Source organism: Dendropsophus ebraccatus, chromosome 4, assembly GCF_027789765.1.
Source record: "Dendropsophus ebraccatus isolate aDenEbr1 chromosome 4, aDenEbr1.pat, whole genome shotgun sequence".
Lineage (NCBI taxonomy): Eukaryota > Metazoa > Chordata > Amphibia > Anura > Hylidae > Dendropsophus > Dendropsophus ebraccatus.
In genome coordinates, this window is record NC_091457.1 from 38,586,701 (window position 1) to 38,604,878 (window position 18,178).

Genomic DNA, 18,178 nt, shown 5'->3' on the forward strand with positions numbered 1-18,178 from the left:
TCCATGTAAAACATGGGTGGGGCTTGGCGAAAGGGCACGTGACCTCTCACTATGACTGAACTTACCTGAACTCATGCCTGCAAACGGACATAAAAGTTGTAGCTGAATTGTATGCCAGCTCCTAGCAGGTAAAGATCTTTCTTTCCTTAAAGGGAATGTGTCATCAGAAAATGACTTATTGTTTAAATACTGTTTTTATGTTTGAATTTTGGTGTAATTTTTTCTAATTTTCAATTTTTCCATAAAATCTTGAGGTTTATTTCTTACCTTTGGGTCTAAAACTAAGCTATGACTTCCTGTACTGTCTTTGGTGATAAGAGGAGACTGCTGTAAAGTGATCTGTAAAACATTGCAGCGACATGTGACGCCAGTAGATAGAGGAGACAATAGCAGCTTCCTGTGCAATGACCTCCTCAAAGGTCACAGAGCACGCTAAGTAATGCTTCACATTCATCTCAAGGAGACAGACTCTGTCTCTTGTCATCTATGTCCATGAGCCTGTCTGTAAAGCATTTCACTAAATGCTGTTAAAAACATCAAAATGGGACCTCCCATAACAAAATACAAAAAGTGAAATAAAAGAATTATAGTCAGAAAATTCTAATTAGTAAACAAAAATCAAGGTGACACATTCCCTTTAAAGTGCACCTGACGCTGTAATATAAAACATGTTACCTGTCCGTACTCCCTCAGTGTCCTCCTGTGGTGTGACTAATGTCCACTGCTGACTGCAGAGCCTCTACTTCTGAGATGAACTCGTCTCATTAGAGACAGCCTGATCAGCCAATCACTGATTGAGACGGGAAAACCCTGCAGCCAGTGATTGGCTGAGCGGGCTGTCACTACTGAGACAAGTTTGTCTTGGAAGTGGAGGCTCTGCAGTCATGGGGGGACACCAGTGACACCACATGAGGACACGAGAGAGTGCGTACACGTAAGGTTAACATGTTTATTGTTTTATACACACAAACCGCAATATATTTAAAAGGATAGACCACCGGACGACTCTAATCTCTTCACTTTTAAATGACATTTGTTACTTTGTGTAGGATTACTACCCTATACACACACTACACTAGGGCTGCATTACACTTTAGTCATCGGGAATTAAATGCCAAGACTTCTGGGTTCGGCCGAGCATGCTTGAGTTGCGCTCATCTCTAGCACTTACTAAATCTTAAGGCCTCCATATGGCCTTATAATAAGTTAAGAGCTAATTTACTTTTATTCACACAGTGTATTGACAACGGCCGATGTTTGGCCCGACTTTTGTTAGCAGCGTCAAGCATTGGCTGCTGTCTTGCAAGTTCACCTGCGTCAGCCGGATGAACATTATTTTATTTCTGATAACAGGTATAGCTAGCCCGCACTGCTTACAACATAAACCCCTGGTGGACAAGATGGAGCATATGGTGTATCTTGTATGGGGTCAACGGGGTGGTCAGAAGAAAAGGTAGATGCAAAACAATGTGTAGGAGAAATTCAAGCACTCACCGATATCGTCTTCCAAATCTTTATTACACAGAAGTAGTTGCAGGGAGAGTTGCATCACGCGCCTGCACCTCCACTGATCCACCATCCCCTCCCTGCAATTACTTCTGTGTAATAAAGATTTGGAAGACGATATCGGTAAGTGCTTGAATTTCTCCTACACATTATTTTATTTCTATTTGGATTGTGAGCACCTTTGGGTGTGCCTACAATCCAATTAAGCATTGCACAAAATGTAAAGTATGACCGGCAGCCGTACTTTACATTGTGTGCCCAGCTATTTTCTGTGGCCGCAGTTCAACAACGGCCGTAGTGCATACTGTGTGTCTATACTACAGCAGTAGTTGCATTGAAATCGTTGCAAATGTTTTAATTTCATTAACAAAGGCCATTCTTTTCAGTGAAAAGAACGTCCGTTGTTAACTAAATTAATACATTGTATGAACCTGGCCTGACACTGCAGAAAATACAGTCCTGGCAGGGGGCACTGTTATTATTAACAGGAAATAAAAAATAAGATATGGAGACAGGTGCCCTTTTAATTTACTATGCTATTACCACTGCGATATAATGGGAGGAACAGCAAATGTCATAAGTTCTCCCAAACACTGATCTCAGACAGAAACTAATTGGCTGCGTCTTTAGTTCCTAAGTTGAAAACCACAAGTCAGGACACTGCGGGCTCAGGAAACACAGTTTCCTAGAAATTGATTTTAATTACTCACAAGGGCACACCAATAAAGGATAATTAACGTGAGCATTAGCTTTTATGGCAGGCGGTATTATTTTGTAGATTGAGAGATCATGGTTGTGAATGATGCTGGGTAGTCTATCACTATACCTAAGGGAGAATGCATGAAGTTTGAATAAAAGAAAAGACTAGTATAACACAGTGATCGGCCTCCCAGCTGAGACCACTATGCTGCCTTGTAAAGCAAAAGGGCTTGCTGTGCACTAGCGTGCAGAATTAATTTACTGCAAATATTACTGTGTAGAATACCTCCACGAGAGGAATACATTTGTAATCAGCACAAACAGACGGCGAGTCATGACACATACACACGGAATGGCAGAATAATAAATTCATTGAGGGATTTCTCAAAGCACAAATCTCACAACTTTATGCATACGTTATTGGATTATATATACAAACAAATACAAGATTATAAGGGTTATCCCACTAAACAACTAAGAAACAAAAAAACTCCAGCCACCAAAATAAGTAATAATAGTGAGAAAAATGATTCAAAATAAACAAAACACTATTCTTAAAAATACTGGAACAATAAAGGGGTACAACAGAGATAAAATATTGTTTTTAAATAAACTAGTGTCAGAAAATTATACCGATTGTACTTATCAGCTGCTGTATGTCCTGCAGGATGTGGTTTATTCTTTCCAGTCTCATTCTCTGCTGCCACCTCTGTCCATGTCAGGAAATGTCCAGATCAGTAGCAAATTTCAATAGAAAACCTCTTCTGCTCTGCACAGTTCCTGGCATTGACAGAGGTGTCAGTAGAGAGCACTGTGTCATACAGACTGCTTAGCCAATCACTGACTAAAAAAATCCTGTGGCCAGTGATTGGCTGTTACTCCTAAAACAAGTTTGTCTCGGAAGAGGAGGCTCTGCAGTCATGGGGGGACACCAGCGACACCATATGAGGACAAGTATACACCACTTCCTGCAGGACATACAACAGCTGATAAGTACTGGAAGACTTGAGTTTGTTAAATAAATAGGGGTAAAACTTTATAACAAGTGGTAACAATGCCTTGTAACATAGAGACATAGTTAATAAGGTTGAAACAAGATAAGAGTCCATCAGGTTCAACCCACAGAAACCCTACTTTGTAGATCCAGAGGAAGGCAAAAACCCCTATGAGACAACTGCCCCATCATAGGGAATATGGTGGAATTTTTTAAGAGGCAGTCATAAATTTTAAATGATAATTTTGTAGACTCAGCTGCCCTCATTCCAATAGTTTTCCTTCTTGCTATGCCCTATTGTTCCCAAAATATCTGTGTTGTACTGTTCCATCTACAATTTTTATTAAATAGCAGGAATTTTACTGCAGAATAGGGAGTGAATACTAGGCTCAGGGGGTGTGATTGTGAGCCTGCCATTCACACCCTGTTTTGCAGTACAATCCCCAGTCCCCGGGCTATGCAGTGAAAGTACAGAAAGTCAACCCATTAGTAAAACCCCTATCTCTTGGGATTAGGAGGGGGTGTAGGAAGAGAGTAAAAGTAATGTTGGAACCAGCCTATATTAAATGTTTTGTACTGCCTATTAGTAAATCAGGAGCAGAGTACGCCTCCTCTGCAAAGGTCAGGCAGGTTAAACGCTGGTCTGTACCCCACAGAGTTTACCCCTAGGTTCATGCACAGAGGACCGAGAACCGAGGTTCTAGGCTACCTGTAGTAGTCTTTGTCACCTTGCAGCAAGTTCTTCCAATAACTCCCATTTATTGGGTTAGATTAGGGTATACTGCAGTCTTTTCACTGAAAACTGCTTTGTACTAAGGAATTCAATGTAATGTTTATGTAATGAACACTAAGTAATGAAGCCACAAAAGTCAAATGACCCAATGCTCAATGTCAAGGGCCCTTCCTCTAGGTCAACACTGTAGGGTGATAGGCTGAACTGTACAGACAGATGTTTTTCAGCTTTACATACTATGTTACTATGTAAGCGGTCAGCTCTTTGCTTTCTCTAGTACTAAATTCTAGTATTGTGCCCATATCAGCCTCAAACTAGAGTGAATAAAAGAGCAGTCTATCCCTTTCATAAAATAAAACTTTTTTTTTTTTAAGTCCCATAATTGCCAAATTAACTTTTCCTCTTTATCTCCAGAGTCAGAGAAGCTGTGAACGACCTCGGGGTAGTTGTCTGCCTCTGATTAAGTCAGTAATGTCCTTTTTGATACCGACGGCAACACAAATCTGCAAAGCTGACAAGGCAGGGAGAACCTGCCAGCATCTCTATGGAGAACAGAGAACAGTGCTGCCTTATTTCTGCTTCCAAGTCAATATCCTATAAAGAAGGCTCTCTCCGAATTAAATTCTCCGAGGTTTAATGAACACCGTAGTCAAACTGCTTGGCTGCAGATGAAAATCCACTCAGACAAAGGAGCAAATACACAAATCGATGACGGGCGGTAATTAAACAGTGGAATCCAGAATGCAAATGTACACTAGAAGTTTTTCACATTGTTATAAAAAGTAACAGTTTAGAATCTTTCCTTTTACTGACATAAGGAATTATATAATTGTACTGTAACATAAACTTCAAGGCACTGTCTAGGAAACAGTGCCTCACGGGGGCAGAGGTTATGCTAAAGTGCATTAATGGAATGGGCTGGGACCCCCATATCCAATATTAGTCTCTAATGATTCACAGATACTGGAATACAGCAAAAGTAGTCACCGGTTTGAGTTCACACAGTGTATAAATTTATTAAACGGCCATAGTTGCAGGTTTGCAACCACAACCGTTATTTAATGAATTTGCCAATCGCATTGAAGTGTATGGAATCCATAAGGCCGCACAAAAAACTAACATTTCAGTTATGTGCAGCCACAAATGCTACAAGTCTGGTAAGCAAAATAGAGAACAAGGAGGCACTGGTTCCCAAGAAGCACTTTTACGTCATTGGCTTTAGTTTCACAGTTTCTGATAGAGTGACAAGACTAATAGAGAAGGTCGTATAACTTTACTTACGTTAAATGTGGATAAAGATGGTAAAACATTGTGGACTGGACTTGAGAACTTAAGTTGAACAAGTCACTTTTAGAGGAAGTGAATGGCCTCAACAATATTTAAGAGCTAAGAGTGCCTGCACACTCTCTGTAGATGACGGATGATATGGAGCGTGAAGCTGTGGGCTGGCATCGGGAGCTCCTGGCGTCATGTATCATTATGACGCTGGGAGCGTCAAACCTATTCTATTCTTCTCGCTACTGTAAAGACACAGCCGTAAAGCTGTGTCACTACTGTAATGGGAAGATTTAAATAGAATTAAAGCACATGACGCAGGGAACTACACTTAGCACCTTAAAGGGTGTAGTGCGGCGGTAAAGAATTATTGACAGAATAACAAACATTACAAAGTTATACAACTTTGTAATGTTTGTTATGTCTGTGAATGGCCCCCTTCCCCGTGTCCCACCAACCCCACCCGTGTACCCGGAAGTGTGGTGCGCTATACATACCTGTCACGTGCCGACTCGTCTCCGATCTTCAGTCTGCGATGTCGTCTTCGAATCTTCGAATCCCTCCGAGCGTCCTGAGTGCCGGCCGCCCTCTTCAGCATCATCGGCTGCCCAGCCGCGACTGGCTGAGCATAACTGTGCTCAGCCAATCGCGGCTGAGCATCTGATGACGCTCAAGAGGGCGGCCGGCACTCAGGACGCTCGGAGGGATTCCTGACGAAGCCGCCGGGTAGCGGCGATACGCGTGGGGTATCTGGCTCGCTGTTACACTGGGACTACTCATACTCAGGTGGTATTTACTGTATGCCATTGTGTATTATGCTTACCTTGTGTATTGAACATATTGCGGGATGCATTGCTCTAGTCCCTGTATAGCCCATTGAGCATAGTGGTGTAACAGTGAGCATCCTCCTGTATCCTAGGAGGATGCCGTTGTTTGGATTTTAGATGTTTTTAACCTGTTTGTAGCCGGTTTAATAAAGCTATTTTTGTATAATATTCCAGGTGTGCGCCTCATTTGTATACCGTAGGGTTCTCTCTTTTTCTTTTGCACATGCATGTATTTTTCCTAGGGTAGTAGGCGCCACCCTACAAACTACTATTTATCATTAGTGGTGCCCACCTCTCTGCTTCAAATTTAGCTCAGAGGGATTCGGCCCGGCCGGCCGAAGACGGCATCGCAGACTGAAGATCGGAGACGAGTCGTCACGTGACAGGTATGTATAGCGCACCACACTTCCGGGTACACGGGTGGTGGTGGTGGGACACGGGGAAGGGGGCCATTCACAGACATAACATACATTACAAAGTTGTATAACTTTGTAATGTGTGTTATTCTGTAAATAATTCTTTACCGCCGCACTACCCCTTTAAGGCCCTGTTACACAAAACGATTATTAACCGTTATGGCTGATCATTGTCTTGTGTGTTAGAAGACAACGATCAGCCGACACGAACAATGTCGGCTGATCGTTGTCTTTCAACATGTTGAAAGTCAAACAACTAGATAGCAACGATCTGCTGCAATCGCCGACCTGCGTCTCTCTTCATAACAGTGGAGTCGGGGTGTCAACACAAAGAGCCCTGGGGGGCCCGACAGGGACATACACAGGAAATAGGGAGAATTAACCAATAACACAGTCACTGGTGATAACACCATTGACATCACAATCAGAACAAAGATCTGCATTGATAGACTGGGGACAGAACCAGTAAATTGTATAGTATATGGTAAAATTGTTTATTTTTGTATCTCGGGCAAGTTTTTTGGGAGGTAGGTATTTCGGCGTGCAGAGACTGGTTGCTATATGCTGTTAGCCCGATTTAAAAGGGTGAAGCGATCAAGTAGCATCTGTCTCAAGTGACAAAGCTGTTGATAATCACATTGGCTTTGTACCAAAGGCAGAGAAGGAGAAAGGCAGGTTAGCAGCATTCCTCACCTCAGCCTGCATTATAAATGCAGGTATAAAAGCTCTATTTCCACAATCTGGCTTTATGCTGTGCATGAGAGACACGTGAACAGACGGCAAACCATTCTGCAATTTCAATGAGCATTGTATGGGAGAATGACTATACTGCAAACACTAAAAACTGATAAAAAAAAAAGAACAGTGCAGCAACAACTACATACAGTATATAATATTAGTAATGTCCAGCTGTAGATAGGGTGAGCTATGTGCCTGCCCGTCTTGGTTGTATAATTAGACTTTCAGCTCGGCCTCTCTGACAACCAACATAATTAAAATGACCGAAGCCGGGCATTTACGCAGAGTGTGTGAATTAAGAGGACTGGCTGACACATTCAATAACGCTGCTGGAAGGGAGGGACAATTACCGTGAAATGTAGGGATGGGAAGATCTCATACAAGGTCTCGAGAAACGAGGCAACAGAAAGATAAATGGTGCATTACCACTCAGGTAACAATGCTGTATATCTCATTGTGGAGTAAGAGCACGTTTAACCCTTTGCTTGGGTGCTGCACATTGAAGTGGTGCTCTGGAAACATTACTGCTGCTAGGTAAGTCACAAAGGATACTAGGAAGACAGGGAAAAATAAGTAGTTTTTATTCTGATCACTGTTTATGGGGCAACAGGCCTTTTCTCAACCTACTCATTTCATTCAATTATACATAGAAATATTCATCATAATCAGATGTAATGTGACCGTCAAGATGTCATGTGGTCTGCAAACCCTACCCCTGTGCAGACTCAAAATGTCCTGATTTGGACTTTAAAAAGGTTATATCTAGCTGGTAAAGGTCACTTACTTTTATAAATTTACAAGTAGAAATCACAATTTCCTTCTCAGACTGGTCCCTAAAAAATACAAACCCATCTGAAAGTATTTCAGTTTATTTATTGTATATTTTTCTTTTAGTGTTCCCAGATAATACAGGACGGCCTATGTTATAGGCCTACTGTGCCAATAATCCATCTATGTTCATACAGTACTACAGCAGGACGGCTATTGTAGGTTGGAACAGTCTGTGAACATTCTTTTCTAAAAGATCATTTTAAAAAAATGACTAGCAGAGCAGAGCAGTACAGCCTGGAGGGGGGGGAGTCTAGTTTTCGCTCTATGGGGTACACAGGGAGCTACTGTCAGTAAGTGCAGTGAGTACAATTACAAATACTGTACACTGAACAATTTTACTATAAAGTGGCCAACCCCTTTAATCTAATGTTTATGGGCACCTTAAAGGGATTTTCCTAACTTTAACTTTTTTTCTTGGTTATAAACTCTCTATGGCACTCTGGTTAATCAATCAGTTTACTACTATTTCAAGCTCTCTTCCCTTTTGGTGCAGGGAACCAGTCATATGACCTTAACAGAAGTTTTTGGTTCTCCTTTGGATCAGGTATCATGCATTATATGATCTGCACTTCTGTCATTATCCTGGCCCCAATGTAAATTATGCCACTGTCTTCTTCCAAAGCCCTGACGATGGTTTACAGCCTCACTCTTTCATGTCTTCCCACCCTTTCGTTGTATCTCACCAAACACCTACATTGGGTAGACCATAGGATGCATCCACATTTTCAAGGACTCTATAGGGCTGCATCCACCTTCGTCAGCCACCAGCAGGGCCGGGACAAAGGGTAGGCCAGGGTAGGCGATGGCCTAGGGCGCCATCTAGTGGTAAATTACAGGGGGGCGCAATTGCAGTCTCTCTGAAAAATAATTTTCTTTTTACTACAGGCTCCTGTATTCTGCCTCCTGGTGGCTGCCGAGCGCTGCCCCTGCGCGCTCACATACCATCAGCGCCCTCATATCCCCCTCACCTGCAGCAGCATCAGCCCTGAAGCTGCTGCAGGCTCCAGCCCTGCGCTTCTGACAGCAACCCCCGTGGATCTCATATGCCGACGGGCGGGACGGGCTCCGGCCGCTAGCAACGCCCTAAAGTAGGTGAGGAGTGCAGCTGAGTAGTGAGGCAAGCTGCCTCATGATCAGGATGGGGGGGGCAATGGCAGTATGTGTCACAGGCAGGAGCACACAGACAGCGTCCTGCAGCGTCTGGGAATGATCCCTGGCTGCTGCTATTAGGGGTCACACAGAGGCTGCAGGACGTTGGCTCCCGTGTGTGCTGGACCCCCTCCCCCCTGCACCATGTGATTTCCCTGCCTCTTCCTGGTGAGACTAGTGTGGCAGTCGGGACGATGGAGGAGACGGCTGCTGTGAGAGGACCAGAGCCTGCTGCTTCTGCTGCCATGGACCAGGACTACTACCCCCAGCATGCTGCTAGACGGAGTAAGTATACTGTACATGTAGTGTGTAATGTGTATGAATGTAGTGTGTGTTACATGTCATGTGTGTAGTGTGTGGACTACTAGATGGTTTGGATTTGTATGTGTTTTCATGGATGTGTGTGTGTGTATATATATATATATATATATATATATATATATATATATTAGTGTATGTGTATCAGCACTGCTGACTCCCCTGTCCAGCAGAAGTGTAGCAGTGAATGTACTGTACATAGGAGCTGCAGCCGTTCTCTGGCCTCAGTATTGAGTAGTATTGAGTCCTTAGGTGGCCACTGTATGGCAGTAATATTGGTCTGTATATAGTGTATATATAGTCATTATGTGGTGGTCACTATGGCGGTAATATTGTTCTGTATATGGTATATATAGAGTCATTATGTTGCGGTCCCTGTATGGCGGTAATATTGGTCTGTATATAGCGTGTATATAAAGTCATTATGCGGCAGTCACTGTATGGCGGTAATATTGGTCTGTATACAGTGTATATAGATTCATTATGTGGCTGTCACTGTATGGCAGTACTATTGGTCTGTATATAGCGTATATAGGGTCATTATGTGGCTGTCACTGTATGGCAGTAATATTGGTGTGTATATAGTGTGTATATACAGTAGAGTCATTATCTGGTGGTCAGTCTATGGCGGTAATATTGGTCTGTATATAGTGTGTACAGTGTCCTTATGCAGTGGTCAGTCTATGGCGGTAATATTGGTCAGTATATAGTGTATAGAGTCATTACCACTATAGAGTGACCGCCACATAATGACTCTCTATGTACATTATATACAGACCAATATTACCGCCATACACTGACAACCACATAATGGCTCTATATATACACTATATACAGACTAATATTACCGCATAGAGTGACCACTGTATAATGACTCTATATATACACTATATACAGACCAATATTACCGCCATAGACTGACCGCTGCGTAATGACTTTATATACACTATATACAGACTAATATTACCGCATATAGTGGCTGCCACAAAATATATGTCTGTATAAAGTGTATATAAAGTCATTATGTGGCGGTCACTCTATGGCGGTAATATTAGTCTGTGTATAATACATATAGAGTCATTATGCAGTGGTCAGTCTATGGTGGTAATATTGGTCTGTATATGGTGTGTATATATAGAGTCATTATGTGGTGGTTACTCTATGGGGGTAATATTGTTCTGTATATGGTGTATAAATAGTCATTATGTGGTGGTCATGGTGTGGTGCTAATATTGGCCTGTATATAGTGTCATTATGTGGTGGTCATGGTGTGGTGCTAATATTGGTGTGTATATAGTGTCATTATGCGGTGGTCTCTCTATGGCGGTAATATTGGCCTATATATAGTTTGTTTTCTTAACGGTATGGAGGTAATATTTGGTCCTGATATAGCGATTTTTTATTTTTTTTCCCCTTAAACAATGATCCTTTTATATTAAATGTGTTTAAAAGTGTGTATACATGTCTTTTTTATGCAGATATATAAGTGTTTTGTTTTTTTTTTTTTTCGGGGGGGGGGGGGGGGGGGCGCCATTTGCCTTCTCTGCCTAGGGCACCAAAACTCCTTGTCCCGGCCCTGGCCACCAGTGCTCAAATACTGAGCGATCCAATTTGAGCATGCTTGAGTGGCACTCACTTGTAGTTGTTATACAAATACATTGAGCACATGCATACATACTAGTCTAATTAAGTAAGCATACCAGTATGATGGTGCAATTTTTTTTTCATTAAAAACATTATATATTCACCACTGATGTGGACTACTGCCAATCCTGTGTTATAGTATTTTAAAATGTTTGCCCTGGCTCTCTGTGTGTATTGTTGTTTTATGGGATAACACATTTTTATAATTTTATAAAAAATTTTAATATTCATTTTAGCATTGAGCTTTTCTCCTTTCATTGTGGGGTATTTGTAAATGTTATCTAACTTCATTTATCAGAACTGGGCCACTTGATGTCTCTTTTCTCTGAAATCTGCTCTCCACTGTCTGACATCAGATAAAATCTGTCTCTAGTAATAGACAGACCAAGGAAATTTACAGGAAGGGGGAGGGGTTTAGCATATGTTCTTTGCAAGGGAGAAGGAACGAGCCTAAGAGAGACCTTGAATGTGTCCCAGTAAACTGAGCCAATCTGCCTGCTGAAGATGAGCTGTGCAGTTCCTCAGGCAAATGTTCAGGGCACCTACGAAATCTCCCCCTCCTTTTTGGTTCTGAGACGCAGCAGCAGTTCAGTGCCTAGTTTAACTCTTACCTTTCTGCTGCAGTTTCTCACCTCTCTGCACTCAACACTCTGCAAAATCAATAAAGTTTTCCCCCCATATATGTTATCTAGGACTGTAAGGTGCATTTCATCAGCGCTATGTCATTGGCATGGCAGAGAAGAGTATGTGACGTACTGTGATGTGTGGCTAGAAGAAAACAGGTGTGTACCATCAGCAAATAACCCAGCTCTTGCCTCAAAATGAGAATGAGAACTAGCTGTGCACCTTGGTGTCTCTTAAAAAGTCACTGTCGTATTTTTTTTTTTTTCAATAGTCCAGGCAATTTAAAGAAACTTTGTAATTGGGTTTATTAGCAAAATATGCCATTATCTGCATTTAAAATGCCTTTTCCCAGGTCCCCACTCCCTCCTCTTTTCCATCCACTGCAAAAAATCAGGAAATTGTGACTTGTTGCATCAGACGTACCCAGTCTGTTCTAGGAAGAGGGGAGGGGGGAGGAGGGAGTTAGCTGACAGCAGAAAGCTGATAACAGAGGATTAGAGGCACGGAGCTTGCTGAACGCTGTAATCAGAGGTCAGAGAGGTCAGTTGTGACTGTCAGAGGAGATAAAGGGTGAGGTATTTGTAGATTAACTCTTTGTTATCCTGTTTTGGTCTTGCATTTAGCTCTCTCCATAGTAGAACAATGAAGACGGGGGGGGGGGGGGGGAGAGCTTCAAACTGTTTTTTCATGATAAAAATGCATTTTTCGGCTAATAAACCCAATTAAAAAGTTTCTTAAAATCGCTTGGACTATTGATTTCTGCAAAAATAAAATTTCACGACAGTGACACTTTAAAGTCTTAGAAGTGAGAACACAAAAAAACACCTTGTCACCGCTCTAAAAGGTTAACCTAACAAAACAACGCTGGTTGATAAAAAAAAAAAAAAACCCTTTCAAAATGACAGGTACACTTTAAATATTATTGCTGGAAAGACATCCTAAGGATTGTAGTTCACCATCTGCTATGCACATTTATGTCTTTTCATCTTGGTTTTCCGAGCTATAACTATTTATTACTTATAGCCCATTAGGCCTTTCATCTAATCTCACTATCTGACACCGAGAAAACCGGTGAGGAGAAAAAAATGGCCTGACATTTACAAAGTGTATAAACCATTTGTCAGTAGAATGGTGATTTGTATAACACGCTGTGGATTCCGCCTGTCAAACTCATATCTTATTTTGCTAATGAGTCTTCTTTATACACACAGTGGCGTTTCATGTGTACACAGACATTATCCTTTGCAAGAGCAAGTATTTACCACCTCCAAACACTGGCTATTAGAAATACTTAAGGAGATCTATCCCCTTGACATTAAAGCGCTGAATTCTACTGCGGAATATCATAAAGCAGTCATCTGCCTTCAGTCGGCGTATATGTTATCTTTATTATTTTTAAAGACCAAACAAAATTGATATGTGACGCAAAGACGTGGAAAAGCAAAGTCACAGGGAATGTGTCTGTGCATTAAATCAAATGATTCCCCTGGGGGGGTGCTCAGGTTTTAACCTAACTGCACAATCTGAAGGTGAGCCACAGAACAGGGGGGGAAATTCCACTGGCTGTTTTTCTCTATAATCTGTGGGGTTAAAATCCCCCCCTCCCCCCACACTTCTAAGGAAATACTAAATAGAAGACCTGCTTATTCTCACTTGGCCCTTCAAGCATAAGGGGATGTTTACAATATGGAATTTACCCAGAATTTCTCATGTACACTGAAATATAAATTTTTGGGGCAGATGGCGGAGTGCACGTGAGACATCCTACTGAGTGAATGGGACAGGCGGAACTTCATGCGGAGTCGGCAGTGTAGACTCCGCTTGAAATTCTGCACAAATTCCATAGTGTGAATGGCGCCTTACATTGAAAAGCTTTACTCGAATTTTGACACCACTCAACACAACAGTTTTTATTAAAGTAGCAGACTACAAGGAATACCCCTTAAAGGTTAACTAATTTCATCCTTGGCATTAGTTTAATCCTAATGTTAATTAGGCGTTTGTTTGCATTGGGGGAGGGACTACCACCCTCAGGGCACCAATCCCCCCCTGGCGAGCCCACTTTGCTGATATTTATTAGGAATGGCAGGCTGGCGGGAGGTGGAATGGTGCACTGGGAGCAGTAGTCCTACCACCAGTGCACCAAAACCCCAAACTGTGAAATGAATTTGCCTTCACCCTCAGTGCCCTGTGCGCTATAGTGTGATATCAACAGGTTAGATTCTCCTAACCTGCTGATTGCTTCCCTTTAAATTGGTCTACTAAAGTCCCATTGCAGCAGCCTACAACAGATTGCAGCAACCAATTGCAATGAACCTTGATGTAGCCTACCATGGTTATCATTTCAGCAACTTATAACCATTCCCCTTGCAGCATCCTATTGCAGTTACCCTTTATGTAGCCCACCAGGGCTCTCATTGCAGCAACCTACAATAGTTGCCCTTGCAGCAGCTGAAGTTTCTTTAGCAATATGAGCTAATTGTAGGGGGTTTATGATGCTATATTCATGATGTTCAGCTGATCTGAGCAGATATATAGATATATGAAAATTGATTGAGACAACCACTTTAACAACAAAGAGAGACAAAGATGAAGGATGAATGCAGCACCCATCTTTTACTCCTTTGTGCTATTTCTTCTTTTGTTTTTTCATTCATACCCAAAACGGCGGTGTGATAAAAGATATCTTCTGGACATTAAGTAAAAGGACAAAGGACCAGTGGCGTAGCTACCAAAGAGGCAGGGTAGGCAGTTGCTATGAGGCCCGAGCAGGAGGGGGATCCAGAGGAAAAGGTAAGAGTGTGTGTCCTTCTGCTTAACCCCTTATGTACTGTAGTGTGTAAGTGACCCAATGTTTACTTACATGCTGCAACACAGAAAAGGGTTAACAAGCAGAAAACAAGGAGATCTCTGCTTCTCTGCACTGATAACCTCTGACCTCTGTTCTCCAGCTGGTAATCAAGTAGGAAAGGAAAATGTGCAGAGCTCCGTGCAGAGGTCAGGGGTTATCAGTACACCAGCAGTAAAGCATATATATATATAGATATATAGATATATATATATATATATACACACACACACACACACACACACACACACATTGCTTTGTGTTGTGCGTAGTGGAGGGGGGCCATTTACATTTTTTTGCTATGGAGCCCCGTGAATCCTAGCTACGCCCCTGCGAAGGACTAAAAGGTCAGTGCTGCATTCCTTCAGACATCTGTGTTTAAGGACTATATATTACAGCAGAGTACCACTTGATATAGTTGTGTGTGCTTAGTCTAGTGTATATCCTTGCTGGCCCATTGACTTGGCAAATGGATGCTTGATGGCAGTGCAGACTGTTTTCTCTTGGTTGCACTGGAGTCATGGATGCTTCATCTTATTCTAATGGCTTTATAGTTAGTGTAAAATAGAGCACCTTTGACTACCTGGCTTTATAGCTAGTAATGATGAAAGGTGGAGCTTTGCTTTCATTTCTATAATATAACAGGCTGTGCTATAAGATTATAGATGTATTAGAAACACACGTTCCAATGGGTACCAGCAATAAATTGTCAACTATGGGTCTATTCCTTTACCCCTATATCCTTATTAACCCAATAAAAATCTCCAATAAAAAGCCTATTTTGTAAAAAATATAATATACAAGAAAAGCAAAAACAAGGCTTTCATCTGAAATTCATAATTTAATTTTCACATGAAGGTTAAAAACAACATGTATCACATAAAAACAGGTTTACAAAAGGTTACGAAAAATGGCGTCCTACAAACACACTGCTTCTAATCATGGAGTATAAAAATCCCTACTATCTGGAGTCAATATGTGTGTTGCTATTTCTAATACATAATAGCAGGCCTCCCAAAATTGGACTAAAACATAATTCTGGCCACTTTCTATAAACACAATCTTAACCGATCATATTGACTCACCCATGGCAGTGTGGTAGTGCTTGACCCCTACGCACGTTTCGCGTGGCTACGCTTCCTCAGGGGGAGGAAGCGTAGCCACGCGAAACGTGCGTAGGGGTCAAGCACTACGAGGAAAAAACAAGGTAATCCTCACCTGGTAAGGTTGTGCTAACTAGGAGGCACAACACTCAGAAGCACATGTGAGACAGACCGCAGCCACTCTCGATATCCTCCAGGAATCAATAGAGCAACGATTCCTCCAACCACAAACACACGGGTGTGAGGGCGCAGGTCAAACAAAAAAATATATAATAAAACAAAAAAATATGTATAAAATATATATATAAAATTTATTTAAAAGACAACGCGTTTCGGAACCGCTCCGGTTCCTTTCTCAAGAGTCATGACTCTTGACTCTTTTATACATATTTTTTAGTTTTATTATATATTTTTTTGTTGGACCTGCGCCCTCACACCCGTGTGTTTGTGGTTGGAGGAATCGTTGCTATATAACTATAGGGTCAGAATAAGAGATATTGTTTCATTTTCAGGGCTGCCTTCTCAGTCTAGTTCTAGCAAGACACAGTTACTTCTTCCATTTTATATTTAGAAGACCTTCATTTATGGTAAAGGGGTTGTTTCCTTTTGACATTATTAGGGCGCAGAGATATTATGCTCCTGTAGCCTTGAGCCATCTATGTATTAAATGAACAGTCCATAGTTCTCTGCGAGGTGGACAGCACATAGCTGATCTCCACAGAGGTGATCTTGCTCTATTGTTCGGCCTATCGACCAACAAAACACAGCTATCACTGAACTCAAGGAGAACAGTGAGAAAAATTCCAATGAAGTACTCAATCAAGAGTCTCCACTGATGCCCCAAAAAATTTAAATATGCAAAACAGGAGTCCGTGGAGCCTCGGTTGCGAGTCTCAAAACACGGGATAGCCAGATATCTCTAGCCTGTTGCCACGGGGGGGGGGCAACAGTGAGATAGTGAGAGCACCACACCACCCTGATAAATAGCCCCTTAAGTCCCACTCGGTTGCGAGTATTGGAACATAAATAGGGAAACACCAGGGTGGCCCCTTTTTGTCAATGTCTAACTCAAGGTGCGAGTATTACGATCATGACAAGGGTTTGCCAAGGCAGGCTTCCATCCACAGACAGCCGTTTCGGGGTTTTTGCCCCTCGTCAGTGTGGAGTAGGATTCTGGCTAATTGGGGCAATAGCAAATGGACCAACAAAACACAGCTATCACTGAACTCAAGGAGAACAGTGAAAAAAATTCCAATGAAGTACTCAATCAAGAGTCTCCACTGATGCCCCCAAAAATTTATTGTTTGGCCTGTCAGTGTTGAACATGTAGAACATGAAGAGCAAGCACCGCCTGTGCCGGCAAAGGAGAGGATGACACAAACAAAATATTTCAGCTGTTGGTGACCTGGCTGAATACCTTTATAGATCAATATATCCACCCTGATCAAGTGGAATTTATTTCTTACCGACAGGCATCTGATCAAACAAGGAGGGTAATAGACTTAATCTCCCTAGTACAATCCCGCTGGGCTTCTACCCCTACGAAACAGGCCTTATGCTTGTCTTTAGACCTACACAAGAGTAAAAAGAAAAATCCCCCCAAAAAATTGGTACCATTACCAGCGCTGTCACTGCCAGAAAATCCAATTCACCAGCCGGATGAAGAAAAACTTGTTTATTTAGTTGCACAACGTGTTTTTTTTTTTTTTTTTTTGAAGAAAAACTTGTTTATTTAGTTGCCCAACGTTAACATGTCTCGGGAGAGTATCCTCCCTTCCTCAGAACCAAAGTGCATAATTAACTCATGGAAACAGTGTGGTTTAAAAGACATGGCAAAACCCACCACACCCGCCCAGGAAGGGAAAGAGAGCAAAGCATAGGTTAATATATATTCAAGTATAAAAGATATAAAACTACTGTATAAAGCACAGCACTAGCATATATATATAGGTATATCTATATGTGTGTGGGGACCTAATTACTTTCGGATTTAAAAGGTGCACTTTATTCAGACACAAGTATTTCTAGTCTGCCTGTATCAGTGAATGTACCAAGCGGCTAACAGAGGAGTCCTTCCACAGCTGTCCCAGCGTTTTAGTGGAGACAGGCTTCTGAACTGAATTAGCATAATGAATAAGCTGAGATAGTGGACTGGCTGACAGGAGAATCCCCATACAGCTATCACGGAGTACAAAAGAGGCGGGCTCTCAGAACACCAACGTTTCCAAGCTGGTATGAATTATGATTTAAGTATAAATTATAAATGAATAATGGTTATGACAATCTAAAGTAAAATAAAATGAATGAAGTCAAGATAATAAAAACAACGTCATATCTCTGCAACAATGATGTGAAGATGAAAAAGCATATAGCAATAGAAACATGCTGTTAGTGTGTGTAAGATAAAAAGACATAAATAAGTCACTCAGTATCAAATATTAATAGATAATGGGAAATAGGAAATAAAATAAAT

At 41.7% G+C, this 18,178-nt stretch overlaps 1 protein-coding gene across 3 annotated transcripts in view; it reads right to left on the reverse strand.

Annotated features, from left to right (window-relative positions):
• The window catches only part of CHID1 (chitinase domain containing 1), a 313,928-nt gene that overhangs the window by 165,662 nt on the left and 130,088 nt on the right, over window positions 1-18,178 (reverse strand). The window lies entirely within an intron of this gene.